Genomic DNA, 17,101 nt, shown 5'->3' with positions numbered 1-17,101 from the left:
TGACGGGATGGGGGTGGTGGGGGGTCTTTACCATCGCATTGATTTTGTTCACCACGAGTAGTGTTTCAACTGCGTCTATGGTTGTCTGTCTTTGCAAAATAGATATCTTTGTTATTTTAAAAAGAAGTTACATATGTCTAATTTTGCTTAAGAATTACAAAATAAATCTATTATTTTACATGCAACAGAAAACAATAGCTTAAGATTGAACTGAACTAACTGACATCCATTGACTTTGTAAATGTTCACTCTGACTGGAGACAGTGGCCTCTTTACACTGAATAACCCGAATCAGTGTAGACGTGTTTCTTTAAATATATATATAAATATGGGCGTACATACATATATGTATAGGGCTTTTATGAAGATTTGGCTCCCATTGATCTGAAAGTGTAAATGACCATTAGAAGATCGATTTCAATTATTAGGCTGAAAGCACCCATATCCAGAGGGCAGAGCAAGATAGTGTCTGTATTAGTTTTATCCTCAACACCATAATCTGAAGCCACAAAAAGTGTCTTTTTAATAGCTCTATATGTATATTTATGTATAAGTATATTTAATATTTATTTATGTATACCAGATGTATACAGTACATGCTGATTGTGCCATGTGCCAAAATTAAACCATAAAACTGGAGAAGAAAAAGTTTCCATAAAACTCTTTATACTTTTATTTTTGTGCACTATTTTGTAACTGACATGTGTTGCTTGATATATGTAGATCTAATGAAATTAAGTGTGGGAATTTGGCAAACTTGTAACTTTTATTCTGCCCCACTCATGCTAAAACTGACAAAGAAATAGGAGGGAAACTGCACTGAAAGACATGAAGTTTGAAAGACAACGAATTTGATGTTTTGATGTGTTGATGTATTTTCTAGTGAGATCAAAATTTGGGATGAGGGACATTCTCATTCTAGAAAATATTTAATTGGGAAAAATCTTTGCATATGCCCCTGCAAACAAGGTGAGTCATACTGTAAATACTTTTGGTCCATTTTCACAAAAACAATTTCAATGTGTATATCTGCATTAGGAGTACAAAAGCATATAGATGGCTTTAAAACAGACATATGTCAGTCTTATGCTGCATTCAGTTCAACTTGGAAGAAACGGGATGGCTGTGGCTCAGTTGGTAGAGCAGGGGTTGGTGGTTTGATTCCCAGCCCAGCCGACTCCACATGCCGAAGTGTCCTTGGGCAAGACACTGAACCCCAAGTTGCTCCCAGTGGCAGGCTAGCACCTTGCATGGCAGCTCTGCCGTCATTGGTGTGTGAATGACGCAGTGTAAAGCGCTTTGAATACTGCTAAGGTTAAAAAGGTGCTATATAAGTGCAGACCAATTACAAAGTCGGAATTTCCAACATTGAAAAATTCCTACTATGAAAGTGAAATAGAAAATGCATCAATATGTCAAAGCTCCTACATTAAATGATAAACCTGTTTAGAAACTTTAAACAGAGACAGGTGTGCAAAACACAGTAAATGATCTGTCGATAATTGTACACCTACAAAACAAGCACTAGCATTTATCCTCCATAATTTGGTTGCCAGGAGATTTCTTCGCTGACAATCGAAAACCTGCAAAATAAATGGTAACATTGCCAAATCTTTTCTAAAATGGTATCTTCTGAGCATTGGGGGAATGGAACGGCTTTGTGATCGCAAGCCAGAGATAACAAGTAGGAATATTCCACATCCGATTTTGGATTGCCCACAAAAGCTACAAAAACTCTTATTTTGATTTCAATGGGTCTTTAAAGATGGGTGTCTGCTCTTGTTAATCTCACCTTGAATGCATCTCTAGTCATTTATTGGGTAAAGCAAGACTAGAACATCCCTTCTAAACAAATTTATATGCTTAATATAGCATCCTATGGTTCACACAAGTGTTTACAAATTGCTGTTAATGGCTTCACCCAATCTGATGTTGGGTACAGCTTGACTAGATTAAATGAGAATACATTAAAAATAGTGACATTTAAACTGGTCAGGCTGGGAGAACAGCTGGCTGACCAGCTATACAACAGCTTGGCCAGGCTGGAAGATCAGCTAAACCAGCTTAAACCACACCAGCAAAAGACCAGCATACAACCTTAGGCTGGTTTAATCTGTTATTTACAGCAGTGATACAACACTTTAGTCTCCAACAACAGGCTTGGTTCTGAGAGAAAGCGGCTTCTGATGTCAGCCAGAGTCCTCTAAACGTCGACCAGACTCTTGTCCTGTTTGACCCTAATCAACCCCCTCCTGCTCTTCCTCACAATAACTCAAACCCCCACCATCACAAGCACCAGGTCTTGTACAAGTTTTACCCTCAAAAGACAAATAACGTGGAGCTGTTGAAATTTTCGAGTCTTCTCAAATCAATGTGTCACCTTCGCTTGGCAGCTTCTTCACTGACATTTGGAGGTCAAACCAGTCCACTGTTATTCAACACTTGTATAAGGCCCGAAATATTTACCTGTTTCAGTGACGTCACTTTTTCAAGATTTATATATAGAAACAAAGATTTCACAGATTTGTGAGGCATCCCACAGAACGTGGGACGCACAATTAAGAAATGTAGAATTCTGGACACAAACATGGTGGTGCAATCATACAGTGACGTGACATGAAACCAATCAACAAATCAATACTGTATGTTAGTACGTGAAGGCTAACACTTCTAGCAACACAACGATTTCATGTATCTTTACGTTCCGTAATGCGTCATTAAGCAATGCAAGCATGCTGTGCATTCTCTGCATTGCCGCAAAAGACGCTATAGTGGGTATTATCACAAATTGTCTTCATCTACACCCAGTTTTCTCTTTCAGGATCAACTGTCATGGCAGAGCAACAATTTAAAGAGAAGCTTGCTGAGCAGGTTAGAAAAGTATGTCTTTGTTTTGTTACTTGCGTATGTGAAATAATTGCTACGTATTACATTTGAATGGAAATTTTGGTAGCAAAGTCTACTTTTTTATTTTCTCTATGCCACTCTATTATTGTACCCATAAATGGCACATAGAAACATAATAAACAGGGGTTGGTCCCTTTATTTGACACATCCACACTAATAAGTTTTCAGGTAAAAAGCAATGATTTTGCTACATTTACACCTCTCATCCACATTGAAACTGCATTTTCCACCACCGAAAATTTAGGCCACATCCACATTGTTCCTTTTACATTTGAAAACTCAGTTTGCAATTTCATAATGTCATTGTTTTCCTAAATATGCAGTAATGGTGAGCATTTCTCCGGATAATGCCATTCTTGAGATTTTTGAAAACACTTCCAAGTACGGCATACTTTGGAAAACAATGACCTTAGAAAATGGAAAACTGAGTTCCACACGGAAAAGTATAAGTGTGGACGTGGCTTGAGACGTTTGAAAAATGCTCTCTAGTACCACATACTTTGGAAAGCACTGATGTTAGGAAACATATGGAGTTTCACCCTTAAACGTATTAGTGTGGATGTGGCTCGAGACTCTCGAAAACGCTTTCTAGTAGCACATACTTTGGAAAAAGATAATAGGAAAACAGTTTTCACCCAAAAACACATTACTGTGGTTTGACAATTTCGAAAAAGCTCTCTAGGACTGTATACTTTGGAAAATGATGATGTTAGGAAGGCATTTTCATCCAAAAATGACACTGGCATTTGAGAACCAAGGTTTGAAACCACATCAGTAACACATGAACATATGTTAAGTACTGTATGTACAACAGTATCGCATTCTTGCAATGCATTGACCAAGCATTCGCCACTGTGCTGGCTATGTTTCTGGCCTTGAACAGGACAAAACGCAAGAAGTCAATTCTTCATGACTTTTTTTTTTTTTTTGGAAGAGTACGTACAGTGAGAGAACTGGGAATGTGACGCAGTTCAGTGAATTTGACTTCTACAGATCTCCCAGAATCGGAGTCACCAACATATGAGAGTATATATTGCTCATGTGGGTGTCTAAAGGATGTTTTGATGACAGTTGACTCATCACTCGACATATTCAGCTTTTGATTCCTGATTGATTGCATACAGATAGAAGTTTATGGCAGCAGGGTTTCCATGGATGAATGTGGAACAGATGAGGGTAATATTAAGGACAACATGTAAGACACTCGCTTCAATATCTACTGACTAAAGTAGTTGGGTGTCACAATAAACCCATAAAATAAGCATAAGTATGCCATTAAATAAGTTTTAGGCAGTGCAGGGAATGCAATTTGATTGTAGCATTGTTCACATGTGTGCGTTTCTGCCAGTGAGCTAGGCTGGAAGCTGTGGTGCGTCACATCTTCTCTTCTGTTTCTTAAGTGCTGCTTACAGTCATAAATCAAATGATTTTTCACACTTTCCTCACAAGCTCTGTCTCTCAACCTTCATCTTACTGTCTCTGGTCTTACAAAGCTCTAAAATGGTGTAATGCACATTTAAAATGATCATTTAATTTCCCTTAATTAGATGGACTGTTTCAGATCAGATTAATTAATATTATTTTTTAAACATTTACATGTCCTACTGCAATGGTCTTCAACATGGTTCGGATTTAGACCAAAAACTAATGTGTGAACACAAAAATGCAATGTTTTTTTCAGATTAACAATTTTTATTGATTCTCATAAACGAACAAGGAAAAACAAAACATATAAACTCAGATTCGATCTTAACCCCCACTATTACCCCTCCCAGTCCCCAACCCCACCCTGTCCCCAACAACATCCCAGTGGTCGCACATTATATAGACACACAGACACACATTATTTTTTATAAAGATAAACACCCATCCATAAATGATACCCTCCCCATTTCTCCAAGAACCTGTTGTATTTCCCTATTCTTCAAAATGACCCCTCCTTAAAGGCCGCCACCACTCCCATCTCTAAGAGCCACTCCTGAAAGGAGGGTGCTCCAGCCCCTTAGAATGATCTGTCTGGCGACCATGACACTGGTTAAGACCCAACTCTTTACGTGTCTATTTTCAATGACAATGAATGCCCCATCACCCAAAATAAATAAATAAATCTCAACACACCCCCAATAGACATGGGTTTTGTCTCCATCCTCTGATTGGCATCGGCAGCAGATGGGTGTGTCTTTAAGACCAAGCCTATACAATCTAGATGGGGTCCAGTAGAACCGATGTAAGATCTTGAATTGCATAAGATGCAGTCTTGATGTTCCTCAGAATTCCAGTCCACTCCCCATGCTCCAATTCCAAGTTGAAATCTTTCTCCCATAATCTCTTGAGAGTGGTAGACGTTCCATCCCCCAGACTCTGAATCAACAGGGACTAATACACTGATGCCTCATTACCTTTTCCAAAAGCAGTAATCACCACTCTCACAGTATCTGACGCTTTAGGGGGGTGAGTGCTGTTCCCAAAAATAGTACAAGAGCAAGTGACGCAGCTGTAGATATCTAAAAAACTGAGATCTGGGGATCCCAAAATGTTGAACCAAATTTTCAAAGGATCTCAACACACTGCTCTCATATAGGTCACCGAGTTTTGTAACCCCCCTCACAATCCACTCTGACCAACAGAAAAGGGACTTGTTGATATGTAGTTTAGGGTTTAGCCATAAGCTCGAGGCAACATTTAGATAAATATCCGAATTCAACACTCTGGACACTTTTGTCCATACTGAGTGAAAATGCGATATAATGGGGTGTAGTTTAACTTCTCCACTTAGATTGACAGAAAGGCTTTGCCATGGCAAAATAGGGGCAATAAATTCTTGTTCAATACAAGGCCAGGGAGGAGCTCTTTCAGGTGGAAGCGACTAATGAGCCAAATGCATAATAATAAAACAAAATCTTTGGTAGGCATAGCCCACCTTTGTCAATCAGCCTATGCAGTTTACTGAAATGTAATCTGGGATGCTTACCATTCCAAATGAGAGACTTCGCTCTGCTCTCAAACTGCTTGAAATAAGAGAGGGGGACATCTATAGCGAGTGATTGTAGCAGGTAGTTGAATTTTGGAATACAGTTCATTTTAATAACATTAAACTTTCCAATCATCGATAAATGTAATGGAGACCACCTGCCCACATTGCTTGAAAATCTTTTTATTAAAGGGTCAAAATTAACTGTAACTAAATCAGATAAATTTGATGGGAATGAAATACCCAAATAGTTAATGCCCTGTTTGGGCCACTGGAATGCGCCTGGCTGGAAAGGTGTTACTGGGTAGTATGCTGTCAGAGCCAAAGCTTCAGATTTAGACCAATTGACTTTGTATCCTGAGAATTTAGAAAAGGAATTAATAATTGTGTGGAGGCAAGGCAAACAACTAGTAGGGTCAGAGACAAATAATAAAACATCATCTGTGTAAAGCAAAAGCTTCTGCGCCATACCTCCCGCCATCAACCCTGGAAAATCATCCTCCTTTCTTATCACGGCTGCTAATGGTTCCAGGGCAAGACAGATCAATAATGGTGAAAGAGGGCAACCGTGCCGGGTGCCGATATCCAGAGTAAAATAATTGGAAATTAATCAATTTGTTTGTACCGCTGCTACCGGGTGTCTATAAAGTAACTTAATCCAATCAATAAAAGTATTCCCGAACCCGTATATTTCCAAAATCTTAAAAAGATAAACCCAATCTACCATATCAAATGCTTCGGCGTCTAGTGAGATGGCAGCGACAAGAGTCATAATCATTCGCCACTGACCACATGATATTGATGAAATGCCTAATGTTATCAGAAGAGATGTGGCCCATAATAAACCCCACCTGATCTATACGTATAAGAGATGTCATAGCTTTACTTAATTGGTTAGCCAAAAGTTTGGACAAAATTAAATCACTTGGATTTTTGTCCTTTTTAAGAATCAGACTGATCCGGGCTTGTGTCATGGTTGGCGGAAGCTTTCCGTTCTTTAATGATTCCATATAAACTTCTAGCAAAAGTGGAGCCAATTCTGTTCCATATGCTCCAAAAACATTCACCGGCAAAGCCGCCTGGCCCTGGAGCCTTGCCTGTACACAGGGCCTTAACTACCCCGTCAAGCTCCGCCAAGGTTATCTAGGAATCAAGAGAATTTTTTTGCTCAGTCAGTCAATTTAGGGAGTTCTAGAGGTTCCACAAAGTGTCTAATATCTTCATCAGTAGATGAGGATGTGGAACTTTAAATATCAAGATAGAACTCTTTAAAAGCATTATTAATATCAATGGCTGAGGTCAATATTTCACCACCAGCAGATTTTTTTCTACTATTCACAGTGAACAGTAGAAAAAGACTCTCTGCTTTATATATCTATCCAAATGTTTTCCTTTTTTGTCCCTCGACTCAAAATACGACTGTCCTGCCCTGAATAACCAAAACTCCACTTTCTACAGCAAAATAGTATCGTATCTGTATTTCAATCAGGTCAGTTCTCTGAGGCCATCAGATGACAGCGCTTCAGCTTGTCTTCGGCACTTTAAATATACCCTTCAAACTCCACAAATGCTTTGGATTTTTTAATGAATGAGGCAAACTGTATGATCCGGCCCCTAAGAACCACCTTAAGTGCCTCCCAAGCCATGCCCACAGAGGATACTAAGGACCAGTTGGTCTCCATTGATTTCAGCCTTTAACATTTTTTGGAATTCTGGATTTTGCAAAAGGGATACATTAAAGCGCTAACTATATGATTTCCCTTTCTTCATATGTGGCAACACCTCTAAATTCACCAGGGTGTGATCTGAGACTAAGATGTTTCCAATTGAGCAATCCACAACAGATGAAATGAGGAACTTAGATATCAACAAAAATGCAATGTTAAAGGGATGTTTGATAAGGTGCTTCTAGGCGGTTTGTAGGTTTTATTTGTGGTTGCTAAGAAGTTGCTCAGCCGTTGTTAATGTGTGCTAAGTGGTTGCTAGGGTGCTGAAAGGCAGTTGATAAGGTGTTCTGGGTGTTGCAAAGGTATTTCTAGGGTGCTACTACTCATTTGCTTGGGTGTTCTTGGTGAGTGGCTGGGTGGTTTCTAGGTGGTTTCTAGGTGGTTTCTAGGGTGTGCTGGGTGGTTGATAGGCAGTTGATAAGGTGTTCTGGGTGGTTGCAATGGCATTTCTAGGGTGCTGCTATTCGGTTGATTGGGTGTTCTTAGTAATTGCTAGAATGTTGCTGAGTGGTTTGTAGGGTGTGCTGGGTGGTTGCTAGGTGGTTTCTAGGGTGTGCTGGGTGGTCGATAGGCAGTTGAAAAGGTGTTCTGGGTGGTTGCAATGGCATTTCTAGGGTGCTGCTATTCGGTTGCTGGGGTGTTCTTGGTAATTGCTAGAATATTGCTGAGTGGTTTCTAGGGTGTGCTGGGTGGTTGCTAAATGGTATCTAGAGAGTGCTGGGTGGTTGCTAGGGCATTCATAGGCAGTTGAAAAGGTGTTCTGGGTGGTTTCAAAGGTATTTGTAGGGTGGTGCTATTTGGTTGCTTGGGTGTTCTTGATGGTTGTTATGATATTGCTGAGTGGTTGGTAGGGTGTACTTGTGATTTCTAGGCACTTTCTAGGGTGTGCTGTGTGGTTGCTAGGGCATCAATAGGCAGGTGATAAGGTGTTCTGGGTGATTGCAAAGGCATTTCTAGGGTACTGCTATTCAGTTGCTTGGGTGTTTTTGGTTGTTGCTAGGGTGTGCGGGTGGTTGCTAGGGCGTTGATATGTGGTTTTAGGGTGTGCTGAGTGCTTGGTAGTTATTTACTGATCCAAGACAATAGTGCCCACCTCCAGTTCTCCATGGTATTTTGGTTTCTATTTTGGACCATCCTTCAATGGATGTAAATGGTATTTTCTCACTTGTAAATCACTTATGTCCATAGAACAAATAGTGCGGGACAAATGATGCGCCAAAATGTAATAACTTTAGGGTTAGGGGTTCAAATTATAGTGTTGCCAGGGTTGGACTAAGAACTGTGGATGGGTTTGCAAGCACTTTTGGACCTGAGTACCATAACACTGTCCCAACTGAAATGATAATGATTACATCCTGGTAATGAATCGCCAGAGAAGTAAGAATATTCCTCCCCCTCTTTCCCTCCCTATCCTCTCTATCATAAAATTGTTCCTCATAAAAGGGTTTTAAAAATTATTAGCTGCAGTATTGCATTTAGAACTTCAGCATCTATTGAACAGACTAATAAGGATGAGCAGGAGATATACGTTAATTGCACACACAAGATAATATACATTAAATAGAACTAATAGCACATGCAGTAAGGTGTTATGAAGTGATCCCAACCATGACAAGCTAATGACACATTTTAATCCTATTAACCTTATGTACTGTACTCAACTCAACTGCAGCGACCGCACACAAACAATACAATTATTTTGCGGATAATTGCATGCAAAGAATGGAAAATAAGTGCATGTTTGAATATTGCCTGTCAAGTGAAGATGAGGAAGCAATCGTAAAAATGTAATGTCTGTTGAGTGATGCAAATTAAATAAATGTGAATGGCTTGTCATGAGACTTACAGTATGCCCAAAAACATGGACTGTGGTTGGAGTCCCGGTAGGTTTTAAGGGAATGCTATTATAAGGAGTTTTGTGCACTATAATTTTGGATGCTAAAATGTGTTGATGTTGGCAATACTTCAAGTTACAGGAAGAAAAATAATTTTACAGAATTTACAGAACAAAATTTTACACTAATCATGGTTGATAGGCTGCAAAATTGTCTGACTGATCTGGTGCTTACCTAAAATTGTATCCTAGGATACAAGGATAATGTGAGGATAATGGATCCTCAGTGTGTGAACAAACATAAAAGTGGATTGATGTTGTATCTCAATGCCAAATCAGTGAGGGACATCAGCAATGTCAGCACAAGCTAATTAATATTCATGAGCCTTCTCCATGTAGTTATGTTACAATCTGACAAAAATGTGTTCATTGAACTGGATTTATAGAGCTAAAATCTCCTATAATCTCTCCTATTTCCTCCACATTTTAATTTTGAAAAACTGCATCAGCAAGACTCCACCATCAGATGGCAGTCCACAAATATTTAACCAAAATGTATAGAAATTAAAGACCTAGATTAAAATATGGCCTAATTTTCTTTTCCTCCAAGTTCCTAATAGCCTATTTCTTGTCCTTGAAAGAAAACTCATACTCATAAAAACTCATAAAAAGCATTTGATCGAAAGGCTTATGCTTAAAAGTTTGAAATTGGTTTTGTAGACAAATATAAACTGTGCCCACATTAAACCCTGTAATCCCGGTACTGGATATAACTTTACCCCGATATAATTAATAAGCGATGTTCAGATCACACTAAAATCATGTCTGCACATTTAATGTGAATATGATACGCCACCTATTTCCAAAACCCTGCACATCAAAGAAAGAAACCGTTGTGAACGGCACAGAGCAGAACCCCATGGTAAATGGTCTGCACTTATATAGCGCCTTTTTAAGCCTTAGCGGTATTCAAAGAGCTTTACACTGCGTCTCATTCACCCATTCACACACACATTCACACACACATTCATACACCAATGGTAGCAAAGCTGCTATGTAAGGTGCTAGCCTGCCATTGGGAGCAACTTGGGGTTCAGTGTCTTGCCCAAGGACACTTCGGCATGTGGAGTCATGTGGGCTGGGATTCAAACCACCAACCCTGCCGACCCGCTCTACCAACTGAGCCACAGCAAAATAGTGCCCTCAACTGACAACTTTTATGAAAAACATGGCATAAAAATTGCATTAAGCCCCAATATTCCACTGCAACTACAGCACTATGAGAACATGCAAAATTATTGACAGGCTGAAAGCGTCAAAACCACGTCAGATATCTCACTACACTTAATTAATTCATATTTTTCAGGGAGTAGGCCAAATTACAGTCATTTTTTTCAACATATGATACATCAGTAACAAGATAAAAAGTTCAGAAGTCAAACATTGTTTTGGGATAAAGTCTGCCGAAAAGATTTCTTTAGTATTCCTTGTTCTGCCTGTTCTAGATGACTGACTCTGTAGAAATGATTAAACGAATGCTGATACATTTATCTTTTCTCACAACAACATTTCATGCCATCTTCCAACACTGTTTTGAAGATGGCATGAAATGGCACTGTTTATTACAGGAATGTTGACAGATCAGATAACCTGCTTGGCTGACAATCAGTTGTGTGAACTTCATTTATCTTTCTCTCTGTAGGATAAAGCAATTTGACATACAAAATTCAACAATACCTGCTGTATTGCACTGCCAAGTTTCTCAAAGTGGCTGGAGTGGTATAGAAGCTAGCGTAGAAGAAAGAGACAGACGAGATTTTTTTTAAAGATATTGTTAATTCAGTCATTGCTCTGTGCACAGAGCAACTCTCTCATACTTCAGCAAAACACTGCATCAAACTCACAAAAAAGCCATTGTAAACAAAGACCTCAGGCTCAATCTGAGATGCATAAAACTGACTCATTTTATTACATACTAACACAAAGATGCTTTAAAGCACCTGCTTTCTTTTGTACTACATAATGAATGTGAGGTGAGAAGAAAATTGTTGGGTTTCATATCAATAGAGGTGACATTGCCACTGCAGTCAAGAGTTTTTTGTGTTGAAATTGTCAACTGTCCATTTCAGCCAAATCTCTGTTTATATTCATAGATTGGATGTGGCAGAGACCCAGTTGCTCTTCTGAGACTGTCATCTGTTGACCTGTTTAACTACGAATTGGATTAAAATGATCTAATTCTAGAAGAAAAAAATCTTCTGAAGCAATCCAGTTGGTTTTGGGTGAGAACAGACCGAAATGTAACTCCCTTTTCACAGTACAACTTTTCATTGCAGTGTCTATTGTAGATACGATGATGATTTCAAGCTCAATTGCACTTCCTAGTGCTTCATGCCTGTGCAGAGCTCTAGATGGCGCTAGGTAGTGTAATCTAGTTTGAAATCATATCAAGATTTATAGTGAAAAAGGAGTTACATTTTGGCCTGTTCTCACCCAAAACTGATTGGATTTCTTCAGAAGACATGGATTAAACCACTGGAGTCTAATGGATTACTTTTTATGCTGCCTTTATGTGCTATTTTGGAGCTTCAAAATGTTGGTACCTATTCACTTGAAATGTATGGACCTACAGAGCTGAAATATCCTTCTAAATATCTTTGTTTGTGTTGAGCAGAAGAATGAAATTCATACACATCTGGGATGGCATGAGGGTGAGTAAATGATGAGCGAATTTTCATTTTTGGGTGAACTATCCCTTTAACCCACAAGCACTAATACCAGCAATATTCTGTTGTTACATATTCTGTTAAACACAATGGTGCATTGATAAGTCAGGAAAAGGAATCCCAGTCTGGATATTTTACAGTTAACCATTAACCAGACTTTGGGGTGGGCTATTTTGGCTTTGGCCAGTAAGCACATAGCAATCACCTGAAACAGCCTAGATTTTCCCCAGCTACCACATAGCAGTGCACTAACAACCACTCAGAACACATTAGCAACCATATAGCAACACCCTGGTAACCACCCATTACACCCTTGCATTGTAGTGGTGAGTTTTGCAAAGGCAAGATCCACTCAGATGTTCTTTATTGGTCATAATAATCTATTTGTTTGTATTTTTGTTTGTTTGTTTGTTTGTCTTTTGCACAAGACTGTACTATGCTTTAGCACATGAACATCTCCAAAGGTGTCTGTTTTGGATGGGAAAGCATCACAGTCTAAAAAATCTGCTTAACATCTTTAAAAGATCAGATTTACAAACATTATAATTAGGGCTGTCGATTTTACGCGTTCATTCAGTGCGATTAATTTTACTAAAAATAACGCGCTAAAAAAATGTACACAATTAATCGCAATGCCCGCAATGATATGGAAGATTCCTGAGAAATGCAAGCTTGTAGTACCACCTATTTACTCCAGAGGGCAGTAAGTGAAACTTTATACAGTGAAGAAAAACACCCTTCAGCAGACACAACACAAACATGCGTTATGCCACAAGAATGTAATGCATTTTAATTATCTGAATTTGTATTTTATATAAATATATATATTTAAAGATAACTATGTATCATTATTTCATCATTATATTTTGAAACATATTTATATGAGGGGCTTTCTCAGCAAATATTTGTATATGCGATTAATTGCGATTAATTAATCGGGACACCATGTAATTCATTCGATTAAAAAAAATTGTGATTGACAGCCCTAATTATAATTCATAAACATCTCAAAGACATCTGCTAAATATCTTATTGACATCCAAGACATATTTATTGACATAAGTATTTTTATTTAATAATTAGCTGGTTAAAAAAGGGGCATCATTAGACCCCCTTTTCTGCTGTGCCCCAGTAAAAGTTTCCCAATAAATCATGAGTGTGAACCGTACAGATCTGGGAAATATAGTTTCCTATTCAAGTTGAAGTGAAAATTGTTCCTCATCAGTGATCTATCCAATCAAATTTACCTTTGTCTCCATTTGCCCCTTCTCTGTCCTCCCTCTCCCTCTCCTGCTTTGGCACAGATTTGATAATGTTTGCTTGATAACTGACACAAGGTACTGAAGGCTTATGCTTGCTTTGTTTTCTATTTCCTGGGAGTGGTTAAAGCTACACATGTTGTTAAGAGGGCACACCTGCACAGTTGGTTGGGCTCCGTGCTCACATTCATTCATCAAATTAGTTAATTTCTTGATTTCTGCCGGAACACTGCGGTCCTTACAACTGACAGTGCCTGCCTTAAGCTAACAAAGAAAGCTCCCGCTAATGTAAGAACATTCCAAGCACATGCATTGACTAAACAAAGACAGAACCTGTTAACCATGCCACAGTAGTTTGGGATCCAACAATAAAACCTAAAGGTGTTTTTAGGGGGCAATAAAACATTAGAAGTTTCGCTCCCAAATGTGATGAAATCAGAATGTTTTTAACCGGCTCCAAACTTGACTTTTTGTGTCTTAGTGAAACATGGTTGCGCGATAAATTCTTAACTAGTATTGATGTTCCTGGATATGTGTTTCAGAAAGAATAGAGATGGGGCATGTTGATATATATCAAAGACTCGTTTAAGTCTAAGGTAGGGCTGGGAATCAATTCCAAAAAGAATCGATTCCGGGTCATTAAGAATAGAGAGTCGATTCCTCAGATGAGCCTCATTCAATTTAGATGCGCTAATTTGCCACTCGCTTGCTCGCTAAACCAAATTGAAAAAGAATGCTGCCAAGATCAACATCCATAGTCTGGTGCTATTCTGGTGCTATTTTACTCTTAACGGGACAAGGAAAAAAAAAGGCCAAATTTGTGACAAAACATTGGTACACAATAAGACAACTTCTCCAATGATCAATCACCTCAGAGATGTCCACAAGAAGGAGGTGACAGAGGAGGATCAAGTAAACAATTAGCTAATTTAACATGTCAATTTACAACAGTAACATAGATCAGTTTTAAGGTTTAAAAGACAGCCAGAATGACAATGAACTTCATGAGCGTCCATCAAGTCCAGGGCACTCTCCCTCCCATTGCTCGCCGGTTTAGATAGCGTCCATTTGGTCGAACCACTTCCACTTTTTACTTGATGGTTCTGAAGTCACTTTTAAGTTGCATTAACAATTGATATTATCGCTGTTGCTAACTTTAAAACTAGTGGGTTGATGTCGCTTGTCAGAAATCCATTGAAGATTCTCCCTGATCAATCGGTGATCTGCAGGATTTTTATGTCACATTTAGTATCGGCTCGGCTTGCTTGGAACCTCGACCGAGGTGGTACTAAAAACAAGTGTCAGGTACTAGGTACTATCAACAGTGGGAAAACCACCAGAAAGCGAGTTGAGTTGAGTCGAGTTGTACCGTGTAGCGGAAAAGCCCTCGCATATAAGAACTCGCAACTACAAAATGATTGACAGGCCAAAAGCGTCAGAGACCGCAGGCCATGGAAACATTTTTATTAGCTATTTACATAGTCTAAGAGCTGTCAAAGAGACAGGTGTGATAGTGTCTCAAGGCACTAATTTCATTAATATCTTTCAGGTAGTAGGTACATATTGTACATACCTTTCCATAACAAAATCGCTTACAGCACATTTAAGCAAGATTAACAAATGTTGTGAAAAATCAATGTTCAGTGTTATTTCTACGGCATTAACTAATGTTAAGGAACAGAACATTTTTGTTAAGTGCTACACAAAAAAAACTTTATTATTTTAAAATAATAATAATAACAATAAAACTATAATTATAAAAGTGAAAAATATGATTACAATAAATCACTAAATAAAACACTGAAGACAATTGCAGTGTGCTCATAGATGTGCTACATGTCAAATAAATAATTTTAAATCATTTATGAGCACTGGTGACTTCATAATCACATGCATGGAGTGTGTATTGTAATAATAAGCATTTCTCATTGAGCAGTGATGTCAGCATTCTTCCTCTAAACCTTGAGGGACTTTTGGGTCAGAGAACCAGAGACTCGTGACTTCCTCTTTTCATAAATACTGCTTCCACTGCGTCCACATGTATTACTGTCTTCTCTTAAAGCTGCACTACGTAACTGTGTGCTCTCTAGCGACATCTGTGGTTGAAACAAAACATTGCAAGCAATTTGCGGAAGAATACATTACGTGAGTCGTGTTTCGGCACTGCTCTTATGGCGGCTGAATCTCATGATTTCAGCTTACCTTGACATCGCCTGTGTGTGATATTGGAGATATTCAGTGCCGGACACATAACGAGCTATTTTCATGTTGATATTATGTTATATGATTAAATACTTGAAATGGAAATATTACTTGCTTTGATGAAGATAAACAACACTCTTATTTAAATATTTGAATAAATGAATTTTACACTAATAGTGCTTTTCTGACACTATGCTCAAAGCACTTTTACAGAGTGAACAGTGGACTCAATCACCTCAATCACTACCAGTATATTTGAATATGATTATTCAAGAGTTTTATCTACTATTAATGTTTTTATTGTATTACACTTATCAATTTAAGAGGTGAAACCACTGATCTCTATATAGAGTTTAGGGTTGTGTAGTGGTGGTGGCGTAGTGGCTAAAGCACAGGGCTGTTAATCAGAAGGTTGCTGGTTTGAACCCCACGGCCACACACATTGTGTCCTTGAGCAAGGCACTTAACTCCAGGTTGTTCCGGGGGTTGTCCCTGTATTAATTGCACTGTAAGTCGCTTTGGACAGCTGTCTCCTTCACCTTTTGTATTGTCTCGATTTCAATGCATCTGCACACAAACAATGCTAGAATTTATGTCTGAAGTAATTGGTATGAGTAGGTAATTTTGTTATTTAATACAATATGCATACATTAAGTGTGCCCATATATTTTTGGGCACTGTATAGTGGGGTACAACAGGGCTTAAGTCCCCTTGGGTTAAAAGTATTTTTTAAAAAGTAAAAGTAAATATTTTTTTTATCAAAAACAACCTTCTGTTATTATTTATTTTCACACAAATGATGTTGGTCCATCAAAATTAAATAAAAAAAAACATGTATTTTGTTAATCTTGATACACTTTGTTACCATAAAAAAGGCAAAATAAATAAAAATACTCTTAAGGGTGGAATTTATTAGCTTGCTACCACAAACAGACAAACAAAAATACTCAACTAAAAAAAACGTAATGGTTTCGATTGCAATGCAACTGACAGCTTCCTCTTTTATCTGCTGCAGGGCGTCTAATTGCATGTCTGTGCATTTCCTTTTCTGTAGTTGGTTTTACCAGGGATCTGAAATCATGAACTATGATGCTTGATCCTCACACAAGTATATTGCAGTCAAGATATACTCTAATCAGTTTATGCATTTGAGATGGCACAAACTCATGCTAGAATTTGAAGTTGGATTTAATTATTGTTAATTGGCCGAATCTCACGAAACCTATAAAGAACATTCCCGGGTCATATCTGACCAAAAATCAAAAGAAACAATAAGGAATTATATTTTGCTAAAAGAAAAAGCATATTTTTTAGGACCTTTAAGATTTTGGGTAACACTTTACAATAAGATTGTATTTGTTAATATTTGTTAATGCATTGGGTATCACAAACTAACAACAAACCCACAGCCACCACCATTGTGTCCCACAGCCACCACCATTGTGTCCTTGAGTAAGACACTTAACTCCAGATTG

The sequence above is a fragment of the Xyrauchen texanus genome, chromosome 19, assembly GCF_025860055.1.
Source record: "Xyrauchen texanus isolate HMW12.3.18 chromosome 19, RBS_HiC_50CHRs, whole genome shotgun sequence".
Taxonomy (NCBI): domain Eukaryota; kingdom Metazoa; phylum Chordata; class Actinopteri; order Cypriniformes; family Catostomidae; genus Xyrauchen; species Xyrauchen texanus.
This window is presented reverse-complemented; position numbering follows the sequence as displayed.